This window comes from Oratosquilla oratoria, chromosome 37 (genome assembly GCF_046742065.1).
Source record: "Oratosquilla oratoria isolate Oo_2021 chromosome 37, ASM4674206v1, whole genome shotgun sequence".
Lineage (NCBI taxonomy): Eukaryota > Metazoa > Arthropoda > Malacostraca > Stomatopoda > Squillidae > Oratosquilla > Oratosquilla oratoria.
The window spans coordinates 27,932,553-27,949,535 of NC_134813.1; the positions used below are offsets into that span (position 1 = coordinate 27,932,553).

The 16,983-nt window shown below is 42.0% G+C and overlaps 1 pseudogene; it reads right to left on the bottom strand.

Annotated features, from left to right (window-relative positions):
- Nucleotides 1-10,845, bottom strand: part of LOC143019378 (vitellogenin-like) — a 31,659-nt pseudogene extending 20,814 nt beyond the window's left edge.
- Nucleotides 10,846-16,983: the final 6,138 nt, after the last annotated feature.

Consider the following 16,983-nt stretch of genomic DNA (forward strand, 5'->3'; position numbering starts at 1 on the left):
GCCCTAGACTCTAAATCACAGTCGGTGGGAACCGATGCAAAGGCTCATAAATTGTTGAACTCCTCTCCTCACTCAACAATCTTCTATGCATATGATATTTTTTCATCGAGTTTTACGTATTTAGAAGAAAAGAAAATAAGATCACAATTTTTTCGAGAATGTTTTTGTAAGTTTTGGTACGGAATGCGAGACATATCTATACGTCTCCTAGGTCCTTGAAACTGTCCATTTTAGGTTATAAAAGAGCTAAGTGAATAAACAATGCATTTTATTTTTGTTCGTTTTTTTCTGGTTGCTCGTAAAGGCACTATTTGAACAGCAATTTTGTATTTCCAAATGTTACCTGAAGAAAATATTTTTGCGAAAACAAATTTGATATAATAAATAAACGCGACTCGTGTCCCCCAGAGTCGATTGCGACAACCTAACGTGATTAGCACGAGTCCAATTGCCAGCTACTAAGGAAAGTGGCGGCGTCGGGTGCAAGTTCACGCGTTCGGCATCATCATGTCGTCGCCTTCGGAAGTTGTTCACAGGTGCCCATCAGACCTTACCAGGCGAACCCAGAAGCTCAACGCTGGCAGTAGAGTCGGAAGGTTGGTGAGGTTTTTGGACACAGACAGGTAAAGGCTTCTGGCATTTACGATGACCTCAGGCGGTGCGTTGGTAAACGGTAACATATGTGAAGATAGATTGTTCCTCTTTCTGTTTGCTCTTGGTCTCCCACATAAGCCTTATACTCGCTGTCGATGACAATCTTTTGCAGCCTGTTTACCGAGAGTGATTCCAAATAATCATACTTATTATCTGGTAATGCTCTGACAGTTAAACTTGGTCGTAACCATCAGTAGCCAGGAAGTACTGACATGGAGTCACAGGCAGTTTGATCATTTTCCCCATCGAAGGTGTAAAAGACTCCCATCTCCATAATAGATTGCAGGAGAAGATGTGGAGGGCGTTAAAGACCTCTTGTACTGAATATAGGGATCACGGTTTGCATGATGCCTAACAAAATTCCTCCATACGGGAAGTCCAGAAGAGACGCCGACTCCCGTAAGGCACAGTTGTTACGGAATACACAGTGGCGGTTAAGAGGAAGCACCAGATGAAGTTTTTCCTTGCTTGGCATTGTAGTTTCAGTTTGCAAGGTGTCTTCAAGAAGCTGGTACAGGAAATGAAAGTACCTCCTCTGCTTGAGGGATAATTTTCCTGTAAAGAAAATCAAAAGAGAAATGATCCAAAGCAAACTTCACTTTCATGTCTAATCTTTTTCGTGAGAGAATATACAGAGCAAAACAGCACTTACAAATCCAAAGCTGTGAAGGAACCAGTCGACAGTCTGACGGATGAATGGTCTACCTCATGATTTGCCGAATATATGATAGTGGCATCCTTTTCCCTGACGTCCCTTCAATGATGTGTCCTTGTGACGTAAGTCTTAGAGCTTCCCATTGTTCAGGGAAGCTTTTCTTTAAGCATGCCAATCATCTCAACTGGGTTTAAACTGTGTTCCATTGTGGTCCAGATATCGATAATTGCTTGATATTCCTGAGGATGTGTCTCATGCAGCCTAAGTAGTATTCCCTCAATTTTCTCCCCATAAGCGAGTCTCCTTGACAGGGCAACGCCACGAGTTCCTCTGGAGTGAATTGGTTCATCTCGTATACAATTCTCCCCCCCTCCAAGCCAAGCAGGACTGTGGAAATGAAAATACCAGTGATTATAATGAAAACTCCTTAATATCAACTATCTTATCTAGGGTGTAGCAACGGATGGGAATTACCTAATGGAACTTAAACTTACCCGTCCTTTTTTCCATCAGACTTTTCCATGATCTTCGGATTCGTAAGCTCTTGTGATTTTCGACATGATAATCCCCATATTCGCTTAAGGTGTTGACTACAGATTCATCAAGGATAATGGAAAACTTCCATAAACATAGATACAAGCGTTTGAACTTCCGCTTATAACAACTTGGAAGATGTGAACAAGGTGCGGGGATCAGACTGTACCGTGCGAAGGTCTTCGTAATTAAGTGCGAATGCGCTAAGGAAATAACGGGAAGACCTTGTCCCGCCTCAATGACCGGGCAGTTCGGCAATCTGGATTGCCGCATCCGCTTGCAACTGCTGGTAGGTGGATTCCCACCATCCTAGGAAAAGTGGTTTACGTGCGATCTGATGATTTCCAGGATTTCCATTACTGTAATTAGATAGACATATTAAATGAAAAGGAATGATTCTTTGGTGGATTTTCAAACAATGAACTTCTATTTCACTGCAAATAACGAACCATTTTTTTTCCTTGGACTTCTTCATGATGATAGTGACCTTCCAAATCAAGTAGTAATCGGTTAAGTTAGCTCGTCCCTAATTCCAAGCGACATCGGCAAATCTCATCAGTGGGTTCTCGCCATGGCCTTTCAACACGAATGTCAAGTTCAAAACCTTGCCAGGGCTCTTCTCCAGCCAGCGTTCAAAATGATATTTCTTGTTTTGTTCTTCAGCCAACCTTGAAGGTTACAGGCTTCCACGTGAGCAGGACTAGCAAAGTGACTCTTAGTTTCGTACTCCCTGGAGCCTGTAAAACTCCAGTGGGATATTCAGATTAAAAACCGTGGGCAAGTGAATTTGATCTGCTCAGCGTCTCATGCCAAGATGTTGGGAGATTTTCCTTCCATATCAATGGATGGTGTCCTCACACTTTGCCGAAAGAACAGCTTCCCTTCTGGCATGGTTCTTTGCTATATTGAGAGCAATCATTTTCTCAGCGAACCGAAGGATCGTATCACGTAGTGCAATTCCGATGCCCTTTGTTGATGTTTGTCCCCATAGCGGTATCCAATATTACCCTCTGGGTCATACAAGGAGAGGCCGTGATTTAATTGGAAATACAAAAACATCATTAGATATGACATAAATAGCTCTTGAATAGAAAGAATATAACAATTCCTGGAGTTTGACTTTGTCATGAAAAAATTGACAACATGTATGAAGGTTTACTTCAAAAGAAATCTACGTGTTTGTCTTTGCCTAAAAAGGCTTACCTTTGTTGACAATGGTCACGTCCGTTCCTGTAAGCTTCCTTCTGCTGCTTCTTCATGCCTTTGAAGTGTCAGGACCTCACCATGTCTTCAATGGGACTTCGGAATAATATCTAGTTCCAGAGAAGCCAAACTACAGTTAGTGGTTGAGAAATCCATACTCTGCTGAAATCATGGGGATGTCCTTAGATAGGGTAGGGTAGCTGATTTTACCTCTCAATACGAGTTCCCTGAGTGCCTTTCACCTCCTGGCTAATCATATTATAACCGGAAACCTCGATTTTGTCTTCACTTTTATATCCTTGTTTGGTCCAAACCTCAACTGAAGGCTTTTTTGAACGAATCCACAACTACTTACAGCCTCCAAAGTACGAGAAGGTGTCTCGACACGCACGTTCCACAAAAGAGGTTCTGGGTGATTAACCCTGATATTGAAATAGGTTTCGTCGTTCTTGGTCATTTCAAGATGCATGGATCCGTCATCATTCTTCGCAGAACTGGCCTTGAAGGTACTGATGGTTTCGAAGGGCAGGACAGCCTCAATGGTGATCGTTCCAGATTTCACCCAGCTCTCTTCGTCAGACGTCCGTGTACCGTGTGACTCGATGCTTGTTTGCTTGTCTGCATGATTGAAGGCGATCTTAGCCTCGTAAGAGTTTTCCATGAGATTACCGAAGATATCAAGCAACATTGCCTCGGTCAATTTGTTCTGGGAGATCTCCGTCTGACAATAAAAATAAAATACAGAAATAAATCGTTAACCTTTGTTTAGACAAGAAGAAATAAACACACATCTCAGATAGTACGAGACACGAAATCCTTCTTACCTTGAATGACACTTCCCTTGCCTCTGGAGTCAGTTTATGATAGGCATGGATCTGGGAAACGACTTCTTCAATTTGAGGAGATTTAAGAGTCACCATGGCATCTAATTTATAGTTGAGAGGTTCGGGTAAGTTTTCAAAAACATAATCCCATTTCCACTCGTAGTTATTTTCATCAGGAGTCTTAAAATAGATTAGACCATTCATAGAAGACTTTTCATAAGCAAGGGTATTCTTATTTAGGGAAGTTTGGAAAGTGAAAGTTCTCTGGTCAGGTGTGGTCCAGATCAAACTAACTTCGTTGTGACCCTCAAACATACGAAGAGGTGAAGCTAGCTGAACTTGCAGGTTGTACTGATGAGCTTCTCCCATCAGAACCAAGTTACCACTATAAAAAGATAAATGAAAAAAATGTGAAACATATAACAGAAAATGTATGATGTATATATTCTTATTTATCTTTTATTTGATTGATTTATTTATTTAGTTATTGATTTATCTATATACTTATTCATTGATATATTTCTTTATTTATTTTGACTTACTGCATATTAGAAGAGTCCATCCTCTGCGAGATCGTAGTTACTTTCAGTGCCAATCATTTTTGAAGTATCACCTTCAGCGTCGAAGAAGACCTCAGCCTTGATAGTTTTAGTGGTAAAATCTCGATCGTAAACGCCCTTAATCCTGCGTTGGTACTCTTCTTGAGGGAAGAGAAGGCTGTTAAAGTTGGATGTGGAGTGCTTCCCTTGGAAAGATGGAAATCTGCCTTGGTATCTGTAAGTTTGCAGGAAGGCAAAGCTGGTCTTGATATCACTCTCTTCTTCAGAGATGAATTGTTCTGTCGAACATAGAGTTGAGGAGAATACCGGTGGAGTCACTTAATTGAAGAAGGACTCTTTTCTTTTTGGGCGAAGTTTCTATAGCAGTTGTCAATCTATGTGGTCCTTCGCTGAATCCTAAGATCTCAAGATCCATCTCCTGGAGCCATTTCTTCTTAAGCTCCAGTGTGACAGGACCTTTAGCCTCGTATGTCATTTCCTCATTGTACACAGCAGTGCCTGTGACATCATACTTGGACTCTTCGACCTCGTCGATATGAACCACGATGTCCAGTCGCTCCATAAGCTTAGGTGCCTGCAACTGAAAGGAGAGGAGTATAAGCACAGTTATTAGTACTATGAGTAAGGATGTTTGCTTATCCACTGAATTCTAAAGGATTGACATTATATAAGTAGCTAATACGCTCATCAACAAATCTTAAAAGGCTAGATTATATATTGGGAAGCTATTAGTTTGACAATGAAGAGGGCTTACCTCCAGTTTATTTTCGAAAGATAACTTCCCTTCCTCCTTTCGCGTGATTGACAGCAATGCATGGGCGATCTTTTCCTCAGTCTTCCTGTTTTCAAGTTCCCAAGAGGTTTCCAATAGCATGCCGTCATAATGTAGCTTGTTAAGGGACTTCAGGTCAATGTCTCCCACGATGGCTGAGGACAGATGTTACAAGATAAATTGCCACAGTGTGTATCAATTAAAATATCAATTCCATTTCAAATGGATGTCCGTAGGCTTGGTAATCTTACCTGTTGTTTCCACATCAATGTCCAAGTTGGCGGGGAAGATGCCGTTCTTCTTAGCGAGGGACTCGATGTCAAAGTAAACATGGTCTCCCTTCATCAAGCTGAATTTAGCAGACCATTCTGCACTGTCTTCGGCCTCTGCTGTAGGTGCGATATGTTGATGGAGTTTCCAATCGATAATTTCGACATTGACGTTCCACTTACGCAGCTTGTCGATAAGTGGGAAGTAAATGCGAGGCGTGGAATGGAAATCAAAGCCGGCTGTAAAATGAACCACTTGTTTTAAGCTTACCCCAAAAAAGCTTTGTCATTTTACTACACCTATAAAACAGAAATTTTCTTCGATTATAAAACTTAATATATACCTTCAACGTCCAATACGAAAATGAAGTTCCTCAGTGCGTTATGAGATCTAACTACTACATCAATGCCGGTGTTACCCTCATGCATCTCAGAAAGGACAGAGGCCTCGAACATTTGAGACTCGGCAGGGAATTCCCAGCTTGGGCTGAAGTAAATGTTGAAGTCAAAACTTCCTGTGATGATCTTCTGTTTTCAGCATCGTATCTGTTTTGAAAGCATAGGTGTAGTCGCCGGATGCATGCATGATCTTATACTTCCAGAACATTTCCAGAGCCTTCTTGTCAGCATCGGTGGTAAGAGTAGTCTGAGAAGCATACTCCAAGAAAGAGGAGCTGATGGATGTGAAGAGAGCTTGGGTGTTTTCTTTCCTGTCGTAGGAGATCTTGGCAGATGCACCGCGAGGAGCACTGGATCCAGGAGTGTCAATGGTGAAGTCGATGACTTTGTTGTCGGGTTCATTGGTCAATAAGGCTGCCAGTCTATAGCCTTCCATGGAAGCCTCGGTTTTTTCTGCAGTCAGGCTGATCTCAATTGGGTGACCAAATGGTACAGAGGTGCTGCTGATGATGTTGGGCAAGTTGAGTTTATAACAGAAGCGAAGACCCAGGTGGCTATCAAAGAAGTCGGTGCACTCGTCCTTCTCCTCTACCAAACGAGCGTCGACAATGCCTTCAGGGATGATTTTGTGTTCTGGGTTTTTCGTTCAGTATTTCAATCTCTTCGTTGACCATATAAGTTTCGCTTTTGAATGAAATAAGATCCCATTTTTCTGGTATACTCCATTTGATATTCAATCCACCAGTTAAATCAATGTCAAGCTTTCCACCGTTTGAAATGTGAAGATTGTTCTTAACCTTAACGCCATGCTTGAGTACAGACTTAAAACCAACGAAACCGGCCAGTTCAACAGATAGGCTAGGCATCAGTTTTCAAGGAAGCGTGTGGGTTCTCACCGGATAAGATTTGTCTGATGTCCACGTCGGAATCCACATCAAGACCAAGAACTACAGCACCACATAGATCAGCATGAAGTGGTATTCCTTGCATAGTGGGAATTGTGTATTCCAAGCAGATGGGAAGAGTCCTGGCAGTATTTATGAGGTATTTGGACATAGATTCCATGTTGTGGTCCATGTAAGCGAAGAAATCACCGATGATTTGGTCCACGTCGATATTCTTAAGGTCAGATGTGAGAGAAGCGAAAGAGATCTCCTGCCCGAAAAGACGAAGAGCTAGATCAATCATAGGTTGTTTTTCCTGGTGGTTACGAGAACGCACTTTGGAGTCAACGAAGTCTTCGGCAACCTGGAATTCTACATTTCTCTTGGCTCTAAGTGAGCTGGCCAAATGCTCGACAACCTTGGATCCCTTATCTTGACCAAAGGCGGCGATGTCCATGATCACCTTGTTCCAAGGAGTAGACATCAGATATCCTCTAGGACCAAAGACTTCTTCCAGAAGTGAGTTGAAGCCATCTAGCCTCAAGCCTACTTCAGCCAAGTTCATCATGTTTCCAAAGATATCAGCAGTTACGTTGAAGTTGACAGATCGTGGAAGAGTAGACCTGCGGGAATAGATGAGATTGGAATCGACTTCAGCTCCCAAACCGATAGTGCGGAAGAAATGGGAGATTTCTGTATTTCTGGAGAACTTTCTGATGTCTTCACTGTAGTCGGCAGGAAGAACAATGTTGGAGAGGAGGTAACGGAGGTGCTCCTTGTGTGGTGAATCAGTCTCCTGAAGGTTAGTCAGATGAGTAAGTACCAAGCTGCGTACTGAAACGAAATATAGAATAGGTCTGTAATTTTATACAGAATGAATAAGGATATGGCACAAATAAAACCATACGCACGCTTATACACACTCACATATTCTATCAATATAAATACGTACATAATCGTACATACATACATGAACACGTACATGCATATATAATTATATACATGTGCACACACGTACATAGGGAAATTCATAAAGTATATGTCCATCCATACCCAGGAAGCAATCAAAAAGGGGGCAAACCACGGTATTCACGGGTTCGACTTTATACATAATGATAATGAGTTTGTGGGGATTGACCACATTCTGGGAGTGGATCAATGCACAGGGAGATGAAACAAAAATGATGGAGAAGACTGTATTAATCAATTCATTAGCCCAGTTCTCTTATGCAGAAAACCCAATGCCCCTTGGAAACCGAATTTCGTCGCAGGTTCCTCCCATGCCTCACTTAGTGAAAACATTTTGTGGAGTTATCTGGAGAAAATCTAAAAAAAGTGTAAGATGATATGTTGAGTTTTCTGTGTGATGATGGTACCTAGGGCACTTGGCGTCTATTGCCAGACAAATTCTACACTGGTACTGTTTTAGTGCCGAGTGATTAACTGAGCGTAGGTGTACTAGTGCAATGCTTGTGTGTTTTGAGAGGGATTTCACTTGTAGGTTGATATCTGGGGTTTTCAGTCAAGTATTGAATTTGTTGATCAAATTAGGGGTGTTCATTTTGTGATCATTGTAAAAAATATACAGAAAAACATAGAAAAAAACATTAAAAAGGGATAGAGTGAGGGTAAGATGCTGCTTTGGAAGGATGAAATCAACTATCCTCCATTGATTTGGGCTAAATCAAGGCAGCTCTCCATGATAAGGGGGAACTATGGGTCCTTGTGCAAAGGTAGAATAGCACAACAAATAGAGAGACGTGATGGCCTGGTAAACAAGCACGTTGGCCAAAGTGAAGGCTCCAGCGGCACGCACAAGCCTCTTGGCATATACTTCTCATCTTATTTACTTCCTATATGCATAGAAGGAGAGGAGGGGTTATTGAATAAAGAAATTATTATAGAACGCTATAACGCGCACGTTGTACTTACTCTGGATATTTGTCTCCTCCCTTGCAAAGTCAATGATGCGCTTTACTTCCGCCATATCTTCGACACATCTAGCCCCATTCAGGTAAGCGGTTGCTCGGATTTCGGTCTCTTCCTTCATGTCATAGTAATGGTTTAACATCTCATGTGGATTCTGGAATAAAAGAAATGGAAAAGTGAGTACGCATGCTCCTACTTTGTGTTCAGATTGAAAACAAAAACGGATATGGTGTAAAGAAGCTATTGTACTGGAACTCACCCACAAGTTGCAGGGCACTTTCCTAAAGGCTTGGGCGGCCGCCACGCGAACGGAAGTTTCCACGTTGATGTCATGGTAGCACTGCTTGACTGTGGCAGCTACAGCTTCAGGGAAGTAGCCAACATTGCCAAGACCCTTGAGGAGGAGTTTGGCGTGCTCGCGCTCCTCAGGTGTGGCTCCGTGGCATGTCTCGGCAAGCTTACTGGTGGCCAGCATGATGATCTCATCGACGATCCCTTCCTCTCTGTACCTAGGGTGTTGGCGGATGTAGGTACTGACCATGGAAGCAGCTGCCAAAAGGACGGTCTTGGGGGGATGGTCCATCGTGACTAGAGGGGCGAGTGACTTGATGGCGAGGGCATTGGGACGGGCCATCACGTGCAGGGCTGTGGCATAGAGGGCAGTTCTTCCTGGGGAGGCCACTCCTTGCGAAATCTCTTCCATCATGACGGGAACAGCTCCAGACTCACCGAGGAAGGCGATGGCGTCGAGGTACATCTGTTCGATCTTGTGCCAGTTGGGGCAGTAGGCGCCAGCACGAATATTGTCGAGGATAGCCTTGACGTGAGAATCGGGAGCGTGGCGGAGCAGATTCATTCCATGGTAGACAAGGGCGGCTGTCTCGGGCTCGACAGTGTTTTCGACCTTGGCGCAAATGTCTGTGAGGATCGCGTCGAGTCTGGGCACAACAGTGTCCCTCTTCTTGGGAGTGGTGAAGTCGAACTTGAGCTCTTTCTTGACCAAGTGGTCGGACGAGAAGGTGAGGAGGGCAGGGTCCATCTCTACCTGGGACTCGAACTGAAGGGTGGCCTTTTGTACAGCCTTGATGTGTTTGTAGACGCCGTACATGGGTTTGAGGATGTTGGTGTCAGTACACTCGATGGAAGTGTAGAGACCACTCTGGATGTTTTGCTGACAAGTCGAGCTGGACTCCTCGAGAGGAAGAGGCATGTTGAGCAAAGGTAGGATGTTCATCGTTTCAGACGGACGGTAGAAACGGTCCTCGCACCTCTTGTTGTCCTTCTCCTTGACCACTTGCACATCAGTTTCAGAGACGGGAGTCAGGGTGTAGCTGGTGGGGCACTTACCCTGGATGTCTCTCTGAGGAAAGAGGAATGAGATCGGTCAGAGCTACCAACATATTAGATCTGCGAGAGGAGCAATTACCGATGTCGTTGAATAAAAAGAAAATAGAGAGTAGAGCTGTAGTGAGCCTTACCTCTGTGATGGTGGTTTCTTTGTTGACCTCAGAGAAGGAGGGAAGAGTGTTCTGGAGGTAGGAGGCCACACCCATCTTGGCATTGACGGACCACGTGTCGTCCTCGGGGTCGACGCACACGTGCTGCACTCGCCCGTCCATGATGGCCATCATGAGGGGACGCTCAGACACCTTGCCCATCTCTGGAACGACGCTCGCGTCCTTTCCGTTCATCTGGAACTCCTTGATGGTGATGGCCACGTCGCAGGGCGTGAGCATCGACAGTTCCACCTTGGAGTTCCATTCGACTCGGGTGTTTGCGTTCTCCACATTCTCGAAATGAAGGTTGGACTCCCCATGCTGTTGGTAAACATAGGTGTGTCCAGGGGCGTAGCTGAGCTTGGGGCTTCCAGTTACCGGGCACTCTGTGGAGCACCGCACTCCGTCGTAGGAATCTGTGTGAATTGAAAAGGAACAATTGTGTTTCTGTACATTCTAGTCACAAGATTAAACTGCGCCAACCTTTTCGAATACATGACTGAAAATATCGGCACAACTTGCATTCGAAGTGTGTGGTTTATAAGCAAAATCTATACTGTTATTGAGAAAATAGAAAAAAAATCTTCAGGATAGCCAAAAGAACTTACAAACATGAGCAATTAAGGCAAAGCAAAGGGTCGTGAGGAGAAAGAGTGATCGTGCCATGGTGTCTGTCTGAAGACCGCACCACGACTGCTGTTGTGGACTTCGTTGCAAGTATTTATACCTCTGTCATCGTCTCCAAGAGTTACTATGTGGAACAAGGACCTTGGCAACCGATATGGGTAACCATATGATAAAGGTCCTTATTCTGATAGAGGGCAATGATAAGTGACTATCATGATATATATTATGTATGCTATACATTATGAGCTATATGTCATTTATTATATATTATACATTATACATTCTGCATTGTACATTGTACATTGTGCATGATATATTATATATAATATATCATATATTATATATTATATGGTATATGGTATATGATATATCATATACATGATATATATGATATATAATATATAATGTATTATATATTATACATTATATGTTATATATTATATGTTATATGTTATATGTTATATATTATATATTATATATTATATATTATATATTATATATTATATATTTTATTATATATTATATATTATATCTTATATATTATATATTATATATTATATATTATATATTATATATTATATATTATATCATATATTATATATTATATATTATATATTATATATTATATGTTATATACTATATATTATATATCATATATTATATATTATATATTATCGGCACAATCACCACTTCATACAACCTCCTCTTTGCATCCATTCCCAAATGTCTATTTCTCTTGACACTTATTAGTCCCTCAAGGCGTTTACTTGCTTCTCTCAATCTACAACTTATCTCCTACTCCATTCCTCCCTTTCCTTCCACATGCGATCCCAAATTCTTAAAGCTATCCACTTACTCCAACATCTCTCATTTTAGACTTACTTCCAACTCACTGCCATCCTCTAGTACATCTAGTACTTTTACCCACACTCACCTTCAACTTTCTCCTATCGCATACCTTTCCAAACTCAGTCACTAACTCCCTTAATATCTCCTGTGATCCTGTTACAAGCGCATTGTCGTCAGCAAACAACAACTGGCTCACCCCCCCCCACTTTACTCCATTTTTAAACAGTCTCCCGTCGCCTGTTCATTACCCTTGCATTTACTTCCTGCACCACCCCATCCATGTACATATTGAACAGCCATGGTGACACGACACACCCCTGACACAACCCCACCTTTACCTCAAACTACTTGCTCTTTCCATTTCCCATTCTAACACAGGGTCTAGCACTCTTGTATCTCTTGATTCAAATTCTCGCGCGCAGCATCGAATGCCTAATGTACGATGCATTACACTGCTCGCGTTATAAGATATAAAGTTACTATTGTATTACTCGTTCTCTTTCACTCTAAGTAATAATAAACACAGAAAACATAATGAAACCAGTTAACAGAATGAGGGAGTAACTCACTACAACTACAAAATAAATATAACCAACACGCCGACGCAGGGATCCTCGTATACACACTCGTGCCTCATGACGTCGACTTGGGCGTCATCTTATCGAAGAGGCTAAGTTGCATCTTTCCCAAGCTAAATGCTTTTTAAACTTTTCTTCTTAACCTAACATCCAAGACTTGCTGATTGTTTCATTTGCCATGGCTTGAGACTTTAATTTCTTTTTCACTGGACATATGCCATCTCTCTTGTGTTTACCTAACCCAAGCATGTCATCAATCTGGTCCATCTAATCCGAGTCATTTCCCAGGAGCATAGAGGTAATTCCCATAGCCTTTTGCATTTCATGTTCCTGGCATACCTCCCATGAAGCATTGTGGTCATCGAGCACTGTAGAAGTTCTGCTCCAAATTTGTGACACAGGTGTGCACTATCCCAAGAACTAATAGACAACTAAGGTCAGAAATGGATAGATGTAGAACTCGAAGGACCGAGTGGTTCAAGAAGTTACACGTGACTGTCCCTCCGAGCAGCCAGCTTTCCCTGGCTGGTGTTCGGGTGACAGTTACTGAGCCACCAATAGATGAAACTCTCTACCCTCTCTGAGTAAAGAGAAATGGAGGAAAGTGTTGACGAATGCCCTTTTTTTTCTACACTAGTAGCAATGCTTGTGTGAGGGTCCGGAATGAAGAGAGTGATTAAATAGCCTGAGGTGAATGTGGGCCGCCAATGTTCTGTAGTGTTGCCGTGGCTGTTCAGCGGGTATATGGATAGGGTGGTGAGGGAGATAAACACTAAAGCGGTATGCAAGGGTTCTGAGTTGGCATAAAGGTGTACCGTATTGCATCAAATCCTTTATGGATTTGATGCAAGACAGTACATACCGTGTTCACATGTGCGCCCTCGGTGGAATGAGAGGCCGTGAATTAAGTCGTTCCAATTTGAAGGGTCGTCGTGACACGATCGTACGGCCTTCGTCTTATAATATGCAAGACGCTCCGGCGAGGGTTCGAATCCCAGTAGGAGAGTACATTTCCAAATGTCATAATGACACAAAACGTATGCATGTATGTACATACATACATACATACATACATACATACATACATACATACACACACACACACACACACACACACACACACACACACACACACACACACACACACAACTCGTGGCTTACTTGGTATAGTTCCCGGCTGCCACTACGGAGGTCCGGGTTCGAATCCCGCCCAGGACTGAAATTATTTTAGTATCGCTGCGCTTCGAGTCGTTACTCCAACTCTCGTGGGCGGGGAGATGTGTGTGTGTGTGTGTGTGTGTGTGTGTGTATTTACCTAGTTGTATTTACCTAGTTGTATTTTGCGGGAAGGGGAGCTATGCTCGTGTTGTCCCGCCATTGTATCTCTCAGTGTCTAGTTTGCTTTTAAACTCGTGAATGGTTTTTGCGCTTACTATTTCATTATCCAGTTTGTTCCAAGTGTCTAAAACTCTATGTGGAAAACTGTTTTTCTTCAGTTCTCTTCTATAGCTATGTTCTCTTAATTTCCTTCCATGTCCTCTTGTGTTTCTCTTGTCCCAATTTAGTAATTCTTCTCTATCAAGTATCTCTGTGCCTTTCATGATTCTGTAGATGGTCAGTAGGTCTCCTCTCTCTCTTCTTTGCTCCAGTGTCGGTAGCTCCAGTTTAGCCAATCTCTCCTCGTATGATAGGTTTGCAATTGCAGGTGCCATTTTTGTAGCTGCTCTTTGGATTATTTCTATTTTCTTTATGTTCTTTTTGGTACTGGGGGACCACAATGTCGCCGCATACTCTAGTCTAGGCCTTATCAATGTAACCAAATTTTTTTTTTTATCATGTCTTCGTCCAGGTAAACAAAAGCCACTTTTATTGATCTTAGCAAGTTGTAAGTCTCCCCGACAATTTTGTTAATCTGTGTATCATAGGCCAAGTCGTTTGTGATAATAACTCCCAAGTCTTTTTCGGATCCTACTTTCTTTACTTCCTTGGCTCCAATTATATAATTTCTTGATATTCTGTTTTTGCTTTTTCCAAACTCCATTATGCTACACTTCTTAGTATTAAAATCCACCTCCTATTTCTGACTCCAGTTCCATACCCTATTCAGATCTTCTTGCAGTGCTTCACAGTCCTTATCAGTCTCTACTTTCCTTAACAGTTTGGCGTCATCAGCAAAGAAGCTCATGTAACAGTTCACGCCTTCGTCCATATCATTTATATAGATAGCAAACATTATTGGAGCCAGTACAGATCCTTGCGGTACTCCACTGATCACCTCTTTCCAATCTGAATATTTTTCTCTGAGTACTACTCTCATCTTTCTTCCAGTCAGGAAGTCCTCCATCCATTTTAGTAGGTTTCCTTGTATTCCTCCTATGTGTTCCAGTTTTTTTTAGTAGTTTTCTGTGTGGTACTTTGTCAAATGCTTTTTGTAAGTCTTGGAATGCACAATCAGCCCATCCGTTTCTTTCTTGCACTATGTCTATTAGTCTTGAGTAGAAACATATCAAGTTTGTGGTGCATGATCTACCTTGTCTGAACCCGAATTGTCTTGGGTTTAATATGTTGTTATCTTCCAGGTGTTTTACCCATCTATTCTTGATGATTTTCTCACAAATTTTGGCTATAGTGCTTGTTAGTGATACTGGTCTATAGTTGGTGGGTTCTTCCTTGTTTCCTTGTGTGTGTGTGTGTGTGTGTGTGTGTGTGTGTGTGTGTGTGTGTGTGTGTGTGTGTGTGTGTGTGTGTGTAAAGTCACAGCATTACCCATAGATCGATCATACGAGCTCTGAGCTCTCTTCCGGGAGGGAAATACCTGTCGATCAGGATTCCGGCACTTGACCCAAAGACCAAGGTGAATACACAAACACACAGACACACAGACACACGCACACACACAAACACACACACACACACACACACACACACACACACACACACACACACACACACACACACACACACACACACACACACACACACACACACACACATAACCTAACCTAACCTGGTGGCTTTCAGTAACTGGCAGAGTTGTGCTCTACCAGGGGTTTATATAATATGAAATGGTATACTAATATAATAGAGACTGGATAGGGTTATGGATCAAATATAAGTCTGAGGTGTGCATTTTGTCTGCAGACTTCTAAACAACATTAAGGAAACCTTTTCTCTGAGAGGCATGGCAGTGACATTGTGAAAATATATCTGTTATACTTCTTCCATTATCTGGTGACCCATAGGATGTGGCCGGCAAAACCAGCAGCGTAGCCACGTCTAAACCATCTCCAAAGAAAATGAAGGAAACACCGTTTTCTTTATGTTTGCATGTATGACCACTATAATTGAATAGACTGCAAGCGGCCCGAAGACCCGCATTCAACTTCTCCATGTAATTAATACATCACCGCCCCGCCCCCCCAACTTCACAGAAATTCCTGGGGTGGGAGCATGGGAAACGTTGCCTGACCTGAGATGCCACATCGTTTAAGAAGTCTCTTCTTTTCTTTACATGTATAACAATTACTCATATCACCTACCATTTAATGAAAAAAGCAATATGCATTTAGAATAGTCCATCTTAACATAATCGGGGTAGTGGATAGCTTCCGGTATATTCTGAATGTTTTGATTCAGTACGTGACAACACGGCAGACAACACCTTGCGGGTCACGAGATAATGGAAATAGTATTTTGGTCCTGAAAAAATATCTAATCATGTGGCATAAACCATGTGCTTCGGAATTGACTTCAACACTAGGTCGAAATATATGAAAAATCATTGCTCGTGAAGAAATTTTGTTCGGTGTGATTATTCTGTACCATCCCCGTCTACCATCGAATTGCCAAACCATCGATGGGTTTTCCCTAACCACCTTGCTGCTTCGTCAAGATTTTTTCTACAGCCATTCAAGCGACCAACCTGCTGAGCCGTCGCTAGGTTTCCCCTAACCACCTCGTTGTGCGTTAGATACTACTCATACCTAGCTACAGGCTTCAAAAACATATAAATGTCACACGAGACCAGTGAAAAAGCAGCCTCGACTCACCTATGGTTGGAAAGGTATCCTTCCTCCCCAGGTGATCAGCAAACCTATACTCCGCCCTGACGATAAAATATATCTTGTTCTTTTGTGGTTTATTTTGACATGTAGTTGTTATTATGGTTATTACGTATCTTACATTTTGCACTCGTTCATTGATTAAGGAATATTAATTGGTTTACATTTTCACTTGTTATTGTTTTTTGTTTATATGTGTAAGGAATAAGTTAAGAATAGTTGATATTAAACTATATTGTGTTTACTTAAGACCTTACACCATTTGTAAGGTCAGCTCTTGCCCTAGACTCTAATTCACAGTCGGTGGACCGTTGCAAGACTCATAAATTGTTGACTCCTCACTCAACATCTTCTATGCATATGATTTTTTTCATCGAGTTTACGTATTTAGAAGAAAAGAAAATAAGATCACAATTTTTTCGAGAATGTTTTGTATGTTTTGGACGGAATGCGAGACATATCTATCGTCTCCTAGGTCCTTGAAACTGTCCATTTTAGGTTATAAAAGAGCTAAGTGTATAAACAATGCATTTTATTTTTGTTCGTTTTTTCTGGTTGCTCGTATGCTCTATTTGAACAGCATTTGGTATTTCCAAATGTTACATGAGAAAATATTTTTGCGAAAACATGATATTTGATATTATAATAATCGCGACTCGTGTCCAGAGTCGATGCGACACCTAACGTGA